General features: G+C 50.2%; 1 protein-coding gene across 2 annotated transcripts in view; it reads right to left on the reverse strand.

Annotated features, from left to right (window-relative positions):
- LOC138551897 (zinc finger protein 268-like) overlaps positions 1–11,970 on the reverse strand; it is a 140,466-nt gene extending 128,496 nt beyond the window's left edge. The window contains exons 1-2 of one of the 2 annotated variants that reach the window (XM_069642508.1): positions 11,758–11,970; positions 6,626–6,689 (exon numbers count right to left, since the gene is read on the reverse strand). The gene's annotated coding sequence lies outside the window, so the exon portion shown is untranslated. The remainder of the gene's footprint in view (positions 1–6,625; positions 6,690–11,757) is intronic. The other variant, XM_069642509.1, reaches the window with a different exon arrangement.
- Positions 11,971–12,471: the final 501 nt, after the last annotated feature.

Genomic DNA, 12,471 nt, shown 5'->3' on the forward strand with positions numbered 1-12,471 from the left:
TCAAGCCAGACCACGCAGGAAGAACTCTGTGCTACACGTGTTACCTTGCAAGAGGAAGCACGTGTATCAAGGGAGGTTCTGCATGCAGACATGCGTGTCATTGCTGCACAGAACCAAGCTCACCCGTCGGGCAGACTTGCGGCCGACGAGGGACAAGCTGCGCCTAGGCGTGCTCAGGCTCCTGGCCCACGTCGTCCTTTACAGGAAGAGGTAGACTCGGACGACAAATTATCTTCCACACAGGTCGTGGTGTGCAGGCGTTGAGCCCATGGAGGTTTTTTTTTTGTCTCAACATCATCGCATGTGGGTGTTGAGGTGCACCCTGTACCTCCCCCTCCTGGGTGCCTCACCCCTCCCCCCCCGGGTCGTATGTGGCCATTTTTGATTTTTCCTTTTAGGTTAGTTAGTTCATATTCACTATTTGATAGTTATTTTAATTAGGTTATGTAGGTTGTTCATAGTTAGTTTAATTAGTTAATATAGTTTAATATTGTTTGTCTATTGTGCATTCATGTGACAGGGTGGTGCTTTGTGGCTTTTGAAAGCATCCACTGTCTGTTCCAGCTGGGCCCTTCAAGCTTGTCTTGTGTATGTGTTTGCAGCTTGGGGTCCTGACTCACATAGACCACTCCTGCTTCCCTTATCCATGGGCTCGCTAGGATGGTTCGGTGTTACAAAATATTACACAAGGGCTTTGGACTTGCCTCATAACTGTGGCCTGTCTGCTGCTGTTGTACTTGTGTTAACACCCCTAGTGGGGATTGGTTGCGTTTCATCCACCCAATGTCTGTAATGAATTTGGGTGAGTATGTGATTGATTTATGCATTAATTGATGTGGATTGTGATGTATGTCATTTTCTTGCCTGTATATGTGCTTGATGCACTTCATGCTGTAGACAGTAGCCTGCACCCTTGGCCTGTCAATGATGGTGGGAGGAGTTTGGATGTAGCTCTGTAACATGGACCAGTCACAACCAGCATGAAGACACACACACAGGGAACTTTCATGTCTTATTGATTTCTCTAATGCCCTTTCTGCAGGAAGATGAGCCTCCAGACTACCTTTGCCAGCAGACACAGGGACAACAAATCCAGAGAACTGGGCACATTTGGTGGTGCAGACGTGTGGATGTGTGCGCAAGCACAGGCACAGGGCTTGTGCGAAGACGTCCAACAGAAGCAGACGTGTTTCCAGGATCTCCAGCCAAGGTGAGCAGCACAAGGGTCGATAACGCAGCCAACCTTCCACCAGGCCATTTGCACATGCATGCTAAGTGGCACCAGTGCTGGGGAGCTTTGCCAGGCATTGTTGGAGAAGCACACAGTACAGCTGGCATGCGTTGAGGGCCAAATGCCATGTGGCTTTACAAGTTGTCAGGGGCACACACAGGGGCCATCAAACATTTCCTGTAGTACCCCTGCTCCACTGAAGCATAGTTATTAGGGTAGTAGCATTTCTAGCCAGATACTGATATGACGCACAGGGACACCCAGCGAGGCACAGACTCGTGGCCAGTGCATGTCATTTGCGTGTGCTAATTGCCAGGTGCACTACCTATTGAAATATGCGGCTGACAGAACACAACTTGTACTGAAGTTGCACCTTGTTATACGTGTCTAGCAGCTCACCCAGGGACCATTGTATCATGTGTGATTATTGACTCATTGGTGCTCAATTTCCCACACGGCCACATGCACCTGCCTTACTGCATTGACAGTGTATGAACCATCGGTGGGCAAAGCCAACGTATGGGTACAAAGCAGCACACAGGGGTGTTTGTTTGTGGAGAAGTCACTTACTTTGGGGCATGGATGGGGTTGTGTGTGTGTGTTGTAATCACACATTCAGATTAGTAACTCACGCTCTCTTTGCAGCATTGAAGTGCTCCTGTTACCAGACCTGAGAGTGCGCAGGCAGGAGGCCAGCACTCACCCCAGAGATAAGTCTCTCTTTGGCTTGCATTTGACTGTTTTGGTACAATGTGCATGATGAACATGTTTTATCTAATTGAGTATGTGTTTTTGTGAATAGTTGTATTTTCCCTACTTTCCCTTGCAAATCCACATCCACTCTATTGCCCCTCTTTCCGGTTCTCCTGATTACCAATGCCTGTCCATGCTACATATCCCTGGCCCTCCTTCCCCGCCGGGGTCTCAGAGGCCTGTGTAAGTTTGACCTTGCAGGCGCACAGACCACGGAGGGGGTGTTTGGTTCGTGCAACTCCAGCGCCTGGACACCAGAGCTGTGACACTACCCATCAGTTATTGCATCATCATTGTATGTTATGTACCATAAATGGTACCCATCCTGTTGGACCATTGTGCAACTGTGCTACCTTGGTTGTTCTATCATTGTGCTTGTACATGTGCTTTGACATTTCCTGCTACTTCTAGTCATCTACTGGAAACTCTTCCTGGGTTTTTTGGTGCCTACAGGCTTTTTACCTGGTTTGGGGGTTTGGCTACTTGGAGTTCTCTGCGATTTGGTATTTTTACCAGTCAAGGTGGCCTCTGAGGGGGCTGGACCCTATTTACACGCAAGCTTGAACATGGAGAGCAAGGGGTAGGGTGATCCTGTAGCCAGGTAGACCTGCGGGAAGAAGGCTACATGCCCCAGAGACAGATGTTCTGAAGGTCAAGGTGATCTGTAAGGGAGGGCCTCTTGTTGTTGGACAGTTGGCTTGGGCTACAGTGTTTTGGGCACTCTGGCATTGTAATTGTGGGGTACTATGTACATGATGTGTTGTGCTGGTCAATGCCTGTCCCTGTGTTGTGTTTACTTTTCAGGTGTCAGGGGATTGGTGTGGTTTGACATGCTGGGGGGATCACATGGCCAATGTTCACATGTGATGTGTACAGGACCCTGGGGGTCACTTGATTTCACAGGCATATATTGAGTGCATGTGCCTAATGACACACACAGTTGCACAATGATCCACCACACGTACAACCACTCTTCCATGGCCACAGGTGCACACAGATTGCATTCTCAGGCTCGCTGTGTCCATGCAGCACATGATCTATTATCATTCGTGTATCATGTACATGTGTCATTTGGTTGTGGATGTGATTAGTCTTTTTCATGTGATGTGATGCTCAAGGTGTATCTGCAACACAATGGCTGCTCAAAGTGCTGTGTGCTGAGCAGTGTGTTGCAGGGGACACACAGAGCACATGGGTTCAGGAGTAGGGATTTTGGCTTGCCCAATGTGCATGTGAACAGGCATTCAGTGTTGTGTTCATGGTAGGACTGGTGGATAGCATTTGTGTATGGCTTGGTATGGGTGGGAGGCTGTTGGTCAGTCATTTAATCTAATTCCATGCCAGGCGTCATTGTCTCGGGACACTTTCCATTTATCACATGTCACTTCGTATCTTATTGGGCATGTGTTGGGCTTTTGCTATTGCATGCCATGTCATGGTGTGGCAGACAAGGGTGATGTGGGTTGGGAGGGTTTGGGTGACATACCAGGGATTGTCATGGCCTGTTTGGGGGAGGGGGAGTGTGATACACACCTTGCATGTGTTCCTTTTTTGGTCACACAGGAATGGTTATGTTTAAGTAGCTTGGGATGCACACATTGTAGCACTTCCGTGGCAACATTCTCAGGGTAGTAAGGTTGTGACAGTTGACTGGCTCTTTGTCATCATCGATTGTCACCTGGTATGTGCCAGGCCTGTGTGCACTCTGCAGGGGTGGGAGTTTAGGTGAAGAATGTGGCCACAAGCTGGGTCCGGGCTGCCTCGCCACGTGCCCTGTCCCCCCCCCCATGGGCAGTGCCTGTACCTGTGGTTGGGGATGTGGGGGCACCATCATGTCCACCGGTACCTCCCGCCGTGTTGCAACATTGTGCAGGACACATGCTGCCACAATGATCCTGCACACTACTGGGGGTGCATATAGTAGCTGCCCACCAGAGCGGTCAAGGGAGGGAAAGCGTGACTTGAGCACTCCGAATGCACGCTCCACTATGCCCCTGGTTGCAATATGGGCATCGTTGTATCTTACCTGAGGTGGTGTGGTGGGGTTCCAGATTGGCGTCATCATGCGGTTGCTCGGAGGGTAGGAACTGTCCCCTGCGGAGGTGATAATAGTTGTGATTATTAGGGTTTTGGTATTTGTCTGTGTGTGACATGCATGCATGTGCACAGGCATTTGTACTCACCTAGGAGCCGTGTGTCACCATGCTGCCCAGCTTCCAGGGCCCGGCTTAGGGCGGACATTCGGTATATGAAACTGTCATGGCTGGAGCCAGGGTAGTTTGCATAGACAGAGGTGATGATTCCTTTAGCATCGCATACAACCTGCATGTTGATGGAATGCCAGTGCTTGCGGTTCCAATAGATGTGCTCAGTGGCCCTAGGTGGACGTAGGGCCACATGGGTGCAATCTATGGCACCGAGCACTTTGGGGAAGTGTGCCACCCTGTAAAAGTCCCGGACCACGGCCTGCCTTTCTGCGGGTGTTCTGGGCATGTATATGTGCCTGCGGACTGAGGGGCGTGCAGTGATGATTGCCAACACCTGGTGTAGGCAGCGTGACTGCGGGGCCTGTGAGACCCCCCCCAATATGGCAGTTGTCCGCTGAAATGACCCAGTGGCCAAAAAATGCAGGACATTGAGCACCTTCTCCAAGGGGCTCAATGCTTGGGAGCACAGGGTGGGTGATGTAAGGTCATCTTTCCACTCCCTGACGAAGTCTAGGATGATATGAGGTGGAAACCTATACCTGTCATAGACGTGGTCGTTAGGCATCCCAAAAAGGCTGGTCCGTGGAAAAAAAATGCGGGCTCTGGCTATTCTCCTCCTCCTGTGGTGTCCCACGATCAGTGCTGCGACAAATGGGGCATCCATCGTAGCGGTATATACGTGTTTGTTGTTTGCACGCACATTTATGCTCTGCGCGGGGACGCTTCCGCCTGCCTTCGTGTGGCAGACGTGTTGACGCCTGTGCGCGTCTTTTGCCGTGCGCCTGTTTCCCATATTCGAATCCATGAACACGGGTTGTTCGCGTGCGTGTGGGCGTTCCATGTATTTCCTTGCAGTACTTCCCCGATTACGCCTTCTTTTTCACGCGTTGTTCCCCATTCCGCGTGTTACGCCCCGTGTCCCGTCCCCTTTTTGGTGTGTGCACGGACGTTGTACGCTTTCCCTGTGCGCGTCGTGCATGGCGTTCGAGCTGTTGCAATAATGTGAGCGCCCGTGGGCGCCACGCATGGGTTTGGCACACATCCCGAGGAAAACACGCGCAGGGACTTCCATGATTTGCACGCGTGCGCCTATTTTTTCACGCTTGCGCCTGCTTGCGCCAAGATTTTCGGCGCACGTTTGTTCCATGAATCGGCCCCAAAATCTTTTTGCAAACATTTGTACAGATTTGCAAATCGCACCAGATTATAAGCCTTTACAAAATTTGGAACACCCCCTCTAATTTTGTTTCCTCTTGGCAGCACCACACTTTCCAAAACCATTTAAAATCAGGTCAAGAATGACATTCCAAAATTTCATGCAGTTTCATTGAGTGGTGCCAAAGTTATAAGCCATCCAAAAACGGCTTTTCACCAACCATGTAATTCACAACTAAGCATAGAAGCCCCGGAACATCCAAGATGTTCACGGACATCACAGGAATGTCCTGGATCGTTAGCAGACATCGGGGAAGGAAAACACCAGTTGTTTGTTTTTTTAAGACCATATCCCATACCACCCTCATCTCCCCAGAGATTGTTTGATAAGTTTGACAAGTGCAATGTTGTGTTTTTTAATATGTTTTTACTGTGATGTTCGCAGACAAGGGCGGGCATTTCCAAAATTCTGACGCACCTCATGCTTTTCACCATTCAATCAGTGGGAGCGTTCGATGTCCGCAGACCTCACGCTGGCCCCTGTATCAATAGGAGGCCCGTTCGTGGACCGAACAGGGAAGTGAGTATGCGGACCAAACCCAGATATCACAAAAGAATGAGCCCTACTTTTTGGTCGTTTTGAAAAAAACTACAGGATGGATGTACAACAAATTTACAAAAGCACAATTTCGGGACCAAACCGCTGCTCCTGCAACCAATTTGGTGAAAAAACATTCAGCGGTTTCGGCTGTAGGTGTGAGCAAATAATTTTCCATTGTGTCTATGGGTAAAAACTCACATTTTGGGACCCCCCCTATATAGTGTGTGACTTTGTTCAAATTATATATATATATATATATATATATATATATATATATATATATATATATATATATCAGTGACCATTTATAAATTGCACACACAAAGTCTTGACTGTAAGACGACAGAATTTTGGATCTCTACATTTTGTTTGATCGAGTGGAAAGAGAAATGGGTCTCTAAGGGGCCCCTAAAATAAGTTTAAAATATTTAAAATCCATACTATTGCTCTCATCCAAACTTTCTCTTGAGGGTTGGGATTGCTTGTTATGCTTCTTTGAAAAGATTTTCCAGGGCGTGTTTTGGTTTCTAGTCCACGGATAGGGTAAGATAGGTGGGGGAGGGGGTTACTGTACAGAAAGGGAAGAGGAGACAATGAGGGCACGGGGACGTAGGCCAGGAGACAAGCCACCTCAGACACAAAGATCAGAGAGCAAAACATATCACAGAAGTTATTTACCTTTTGTAGCCTGTGATCCTGATGTTTTGCTGAACACGAGGACACAACAGTAAAGTGTTCAGGTCTGGAGAAAGCAAACATTATCTTATGATTACTTCATGTACAATAAGAATAATCTTAATTAAATACTCCATTCATTTACATGACAGAGAAAATAGAACATTGGAATGTCCAAAGAAAGAGTTGCGTTTCTCACCCCCCACCTCCTGCCCCCACTATCATAACGCCCCCTCCATTCAGAGGTCAAAGTGGGCGAGAACTAAAGGGTATGACATTCCCTTACTTTCCTGTGCAATCCTTCATCGTTCCCATACTTTATGCAACTGAGAATACTGTTCCAGGAAAGCAACTTAAAAAAAATCCTTGTGTTGTTTACTTCAACTATATACAGGGGACTCGAACCAGAGCCCAGAGGAAAGCAAACCAGTGCACCGGCGGACTGAGCTATCTAAAGGTGCTGGATTCAGGGTTATTTATTTCAATAGATTGTACCCACTCCCAGGCAGCCACAAAGCACTGCATTACAGCAATCTGCGTATGAATGGCTGCAGGCCCCGCCTTGTTTGCAGGCAACGAGAGGGGTATGTGTAGCTGGGCATGTTCTTTAAGAGGTGTGAATGGTGGGTGGTGAAAGGGAGGCTGCATCCTGAAAAGACGATGCACATCCACGAGAACAGCATTTCGGCCTGGTCCTCCAGGTGAGTGCTGCGCTTTTTCTGACCCTCCAGGGTCTTGATTGCCCATATTTGTAAAGGTGTTAGAGGCCCCCAGCCCTGGCAGCCACCTTCTCTTTCCCCAACCCTCTTTCACCTAGGCTCCCTTCCCCTCCTTCCTCCTGCCCCTCCCTCCTCCCCCTATTGGCCTGGTTGCTCCACTTAACGAACTCCCCTGGGCAGCTCCCTGCCTATGCAAAGGGCCCCAAGGCACAGGGCAGCTCCTGCAGAGGCAGTTCCTTATTGTGTCACTGGCATGGGAAGCCAGTGACCAGCCGTCAACCAGCAGCGACTAAGCAAGTTAGGAGTTGCCCAGGTTAGGAATAGAGCCTGCTATCTACCTGGACAACCCTGCCACATAGCGACTCTCAGACTTAGGTGTGTTTCTCCAGTAGTTAAAACAAAATTGTATTCTGAAAGTATTTGAAATTGCATTGTGAAACGTAGGCCTTTTCCCCCTATACAGGACTCTCAGACTTAGGTGTGTTTTATCTCCAGTATCTAAACTAAATTGTGAAAGTGGTGCCACTCTGGGGTTCTGATTTCTTAGCAAGGTATTCAACTAGCAAACTTTCTACCATAGTCGGAGCGCATGTCCTCTTGTCCAACTTTATTGTCTCTCTCTGTCTAGCCTGCCTGCGCCCCTCCCTGCGTCCTTCTGTAGTGTTCTCCCCCATTCCTCTTCTCTTTTCTCCCCACCTACTCTATGGTGCTCTCTGTCTCTCCTATCTTTTCCAACTGCTTCTGTATCGACTACCCTGCTCTCCACTCTAAATCTGGTAGGAAGAAGTTTAAAAAGGATAACCTGGTCTCCAAAGCAGGCCTACCTATCCCTGACACCTATACCAGTGCCTCCTCTAGGCAAACCCTCACCGACATCCTCTTTGTCGTTCCCTCACCAGACCTATGGACTTTACATATGGTATCTGTGCTTTTTCCTCTCTCGTCTTCTTCCATTAATGGAGGCACCCGGTGTGAGGCCCTCCTGATCTCCTCCGACTCCTCTAAGGTCATCATAAATGTTTACCTGAATGGTATTGTCTTGGTCCAAGGCCCTCAGGCTCCTCTTTGATAGACGCTTAACACGCCTCAACAACTTTCTTGTTGCTGCTGCTGTCCCCGGCTTCCTTGCCTTCCCCTGCTTGGCTACCTTGCCCTCTCCTCCTTCCTCTTTTGCCCCCCCGGGCTTCTTCTACACCTCCGCAGGGCGTACCTCTCATCTGTACCCCTCCCTGGAAGTCTTTCAAGGACCGCAACCTTATCTATATTGCCACTCTTAATTCTCGCTCAGCTGTCAAACACTCCTCTGATATATGCCGCCTCCTGGAAGAACTTGACCTCGATATCCTCGGTCTCACCGAGACATGGTTCACGGTCAGCTCTGCCACAAGCTTTGACACTCTACTCCCTGACGGCTACAAGATACTCTCTGCACCCAGGTCCAACCGTTCCGGAGGGGCTGAAGCCCTGATCTTCCCCGAGTGGATTCCTGCCTCTGTCATTCCTACATTGGCCTACTCTTCTTTCGAATGCCTCATCTGCAGGCTCTCTCTCTCTCCTAGCCATTCCCTTCCTGTGGTTACCATCTATCGGCCAACTGGTCAGATCTCCTCCTTCCTCTCTGGGTGGACGGACCTCTCCTCTTCCCTCCTGGTCTCGACCGCTCACCTCTTCCTTCTTGGAGACTTTAACATCCACCTGGATGCTTCCTGTCCTTCCTCTGGACTCTTTTGTGACCTCTGCAACTCTCTCTCTCACTCTCTATTCTCCCCTCTGGCCCGACTCACTCTGCAGGGCACACTCTGGATGTTCTGATCTCTTCAGACCTTCCCCTTTCTATACTTCCCACCACTCCTCTCTCCTGCAGTGATCACTTTCTCATTTCCTCCCAGCTCACTCTCTATACCCCTCAGGCCAAGCCACCTCCAGCACTGCCACCCACCTTCTCGGTTATCCGAACCATGATGCGTATGTCAGTTGAGGCTTTCGCCGCCACTTTCTCACTCCCCCTCCCCCTTCAGCTGACTCACACCCTGACACAGCCCTTTCCATGCTCCACTCCACTATATCTGATACTCTTGATGTTCTTGCCCCTGTCACGAGGATCCGCTTGAAGCCCAAAGCCAAGTGCAACTCTTAGTACGACTTAGACCTTGTCACCCTCAAACGCAAGTGCCAGGTGGCTGAGAGGAAATGGTGTGCTTCCCGTACATCCTCTGGCAAACTGGCCTGCCGCCTGCTCCAAAGGCAATACCCGCTCTCTATCCGCAACAAGAAGATAGCTCAAATCCAAGCCAGCGTCTCTGCGGCATCTAACAACTTGACCGAACTCTTTAGAATCTGCAGGGAGCTGGCAAATCATACTGCAGTCTCTACCTCAGCTGTCCCCACCCAGGCCCTCTGCACGGTTCTGGCTTCCCATTTCATTTATAAAACTCAGGACATCTTGCCTCTCTCTCTTCCTCTCCCCCTCCTACCTCTACTCCCTGCTCTTCCTCTAGCCTTTCTTCGGCCACCTCTCCCCCCTCCTTCTCTGCCTTTCCCCTGTTATCCCCAGACAAGGTTTCTAGACAAGTCTGGTCTACGAAAGTTTAGTCAAAACAGGTTCACCACTCTTCCTCCAAAACCATGAAGGCCTACATAGACCCCCTAACTCCTGCTCTGGCTGACTTCTGCAACCACTCCTTCGCCACTGGAGTCTTCCTTTCCCCCCTGAAGCACTCCCTTGTGCACCCTCTTCTTAAGAAACTGTCTGCCGAACCGTCGTGCCCGCCTATCGCCCAATCTCCATCACTCCTTTCGTGGGCTAACTCCTGGAAAAGCTGCCCATCTACCAGCTTAATCTTCACTCTGAATCTGTTGGCTGTCTCCATGACCATCAGTCTGACATCAAACCTGCCAGAAGCACAGAAACTGCTCTCATGAAAATCTGTGAAGACCTGCTCTCCAACCTTGATTCCAACACCCCATGTGTCCTCATCTTACTTGATCTCTCTTCTGCCTTTAACACGGTCAACCATGCCTTCCAGCTCAACTATCTCTGTGATAACCTGGGTATCACCGATCAGGCCCTGGCTTGGCTGACTTCTTTTCTCTCCGATTGACCCTCCCAGGACCAACTTGGGTCCTTCCTCTCCTCTATCTCTATCTCTACCTGTGGTGTTCCCCAGGGGTCCAACCTCTCTCCCTGGCTGTTCAACCAATACCTGCCACTGCTTAGCCACTGCATTGCCGCTCTCTGGCCCAACTTTCAGTGTTATGCAGTTGATACTCAGGTTATTTTCAGGCTCCCTTCAGCCACCTCATCTCCGACTGTCTGTCTGCTATCTAGGAGTGGTGTGCCACCAATGATCTCTGCCTTAATGCCAGTAAGACTGAGATTCTCCTCATCGGCACACCCGCTCCCTCCTTTCCTGTCTCTCTCTGGCCGGCCTCCCTTGGCTCTTTTCCTGCTCTCACCTGTGAGGCTAAAAACCTCAGGGTCATCTTCGACTCCACACTTTCCTTCTCTCCTCACATCTCTGATGCTTATAAGAAGTCACAGTACCAGCTGCACCTCCTCTGAGGTATTCTTCCTTTCCTCTCCTTCCCGCAGAAGTTCACTGTCTCCAGAGTTCTTGCTCTCTCTAGGCTGGATTACTGCAACAGCCTCTTTCTAAATCTGCCTGCTACTCTCCGCCCTCTGCAACTCATCCAGAACAGGACTGCAAGACTTGCCCTTGGCCTCAAGCCAAGGGATCGCATCTCTCCAGGACTGAAATCTTTGCATTGGCTCCCAGTGGCTGCAAGGATTAAGTTCAAAACCCTCTGCATTGTCCACAAGGCCTTCTGGGGCCTGTGGCCTCAATACCTTCAACTCTCGCTTCCGAAATATCTTCCTTCTCGTGCTCTTCGCTCATCCGTCACCAACTCCTTCAGGGTCAGTCACTTATCCAAGCAGCGACTTGGTGGTAGATCACTTTCTTCGGCTGGGGCCTCCCCCTGGAACAGCCTACCTCAAACTCGAGAATCACCTCCGGTTCTGGAAGCACCTCAAAACCTTCCTCTTAGCTTCCGCTTTCTCTCCTCCTCTCCACTGCTGAACTTCTGACTGAAACTGCACTGGTCACCTGGCAACCCTCCAATCTCGGGCCCAGTTTCCCTCTCCCGCCAGTTTCACCCTTGCACTGCCTCCCTGGCATCCCCCTCACTTGGGGACTGTTTCCCTACAGCTTCTACCAGCCCTTGACACCTGATGTGTGCAGTTACTCTTGCACTTTTTACTTATTGCTTTTATTTATTCTATTGTTTTTTACTGTCAATCCCATGTACTGCACAGCCCCCTTCCCTTCAACCCCCACCGCCGCCCCCTCCGCCCTCCCCGCACATATCATATGATGTTCTCACTGCAAAAGTGCACAATTGCCCCCTGTCACTCACCCCCAGTAAATCATGACATCATTACTGGGTCTTCACTTGGGCAGTGATTTCCATGTCAGAATTCAGCTTTTGAGATGTAAATGAGCAGGACAGGAGGGTGGGGGGGGCAAGGGACGGGGGGGGGCTGGGGGGACGGGCACCCGCCGTCCAGACCCTCACAGAGCGACTGAGATGAGAACCCCGGACAAAGCAGAAAACCCGCGCGGTGGAGCCGATAACTGCACATGCGCAGAGCAGGAACACACATCAGCAGCGCATGCGTAGAAAGGGGATACTCGATAGAGCATGCGCGCTGATGATTCACGGCCAAACCGGAGGAGGGAACCAATCCAACGCCTGGACCTTCGCAGAGTGACACGTGACTCCAGCAGCGCCTCCAAGCCGCGGAGCCGACGAACAGACATGCGCAGAGGAAACAAACAGACATGCGCAGAGCAGGTAAATAGACATGCGCAAAGCATAGAAAGGAAACGGGTAGAGCAAACAGACATGCGCAGAGCAGGTAAATAGACATGCGCAAAGCATAGAAAGGAAACGGGTAGAGCAGATAGACATGCGCAGAGCAGATAAACAGACACGCGGAGAGCAGGTAAACAGACATGCGCAGAGCAGACAGAGAGACATGCGCAGAGCAGATAAGTCGTGGCACAGAAACAGACATGCGCAGTACAGATAAACAGGAAGAGGAACGGACGCAAAGGGCATGCGCAGAGA

Source organism: Ambystoma mexicanum, chromosome 1q (assembly GCF_040938575.1).
Source record: "Ambystoma mexicanum isolate Mex_15411 chromosome 1q, UKY_AmexF1_1, whole genome shotgun sequence".
Lineage (NCBI taxonomy): Eukaryota > Metazoa > Chordata > Amphibia > Caudata > Ambystomatidae > Ambystoma > Ambystoma mexicanum.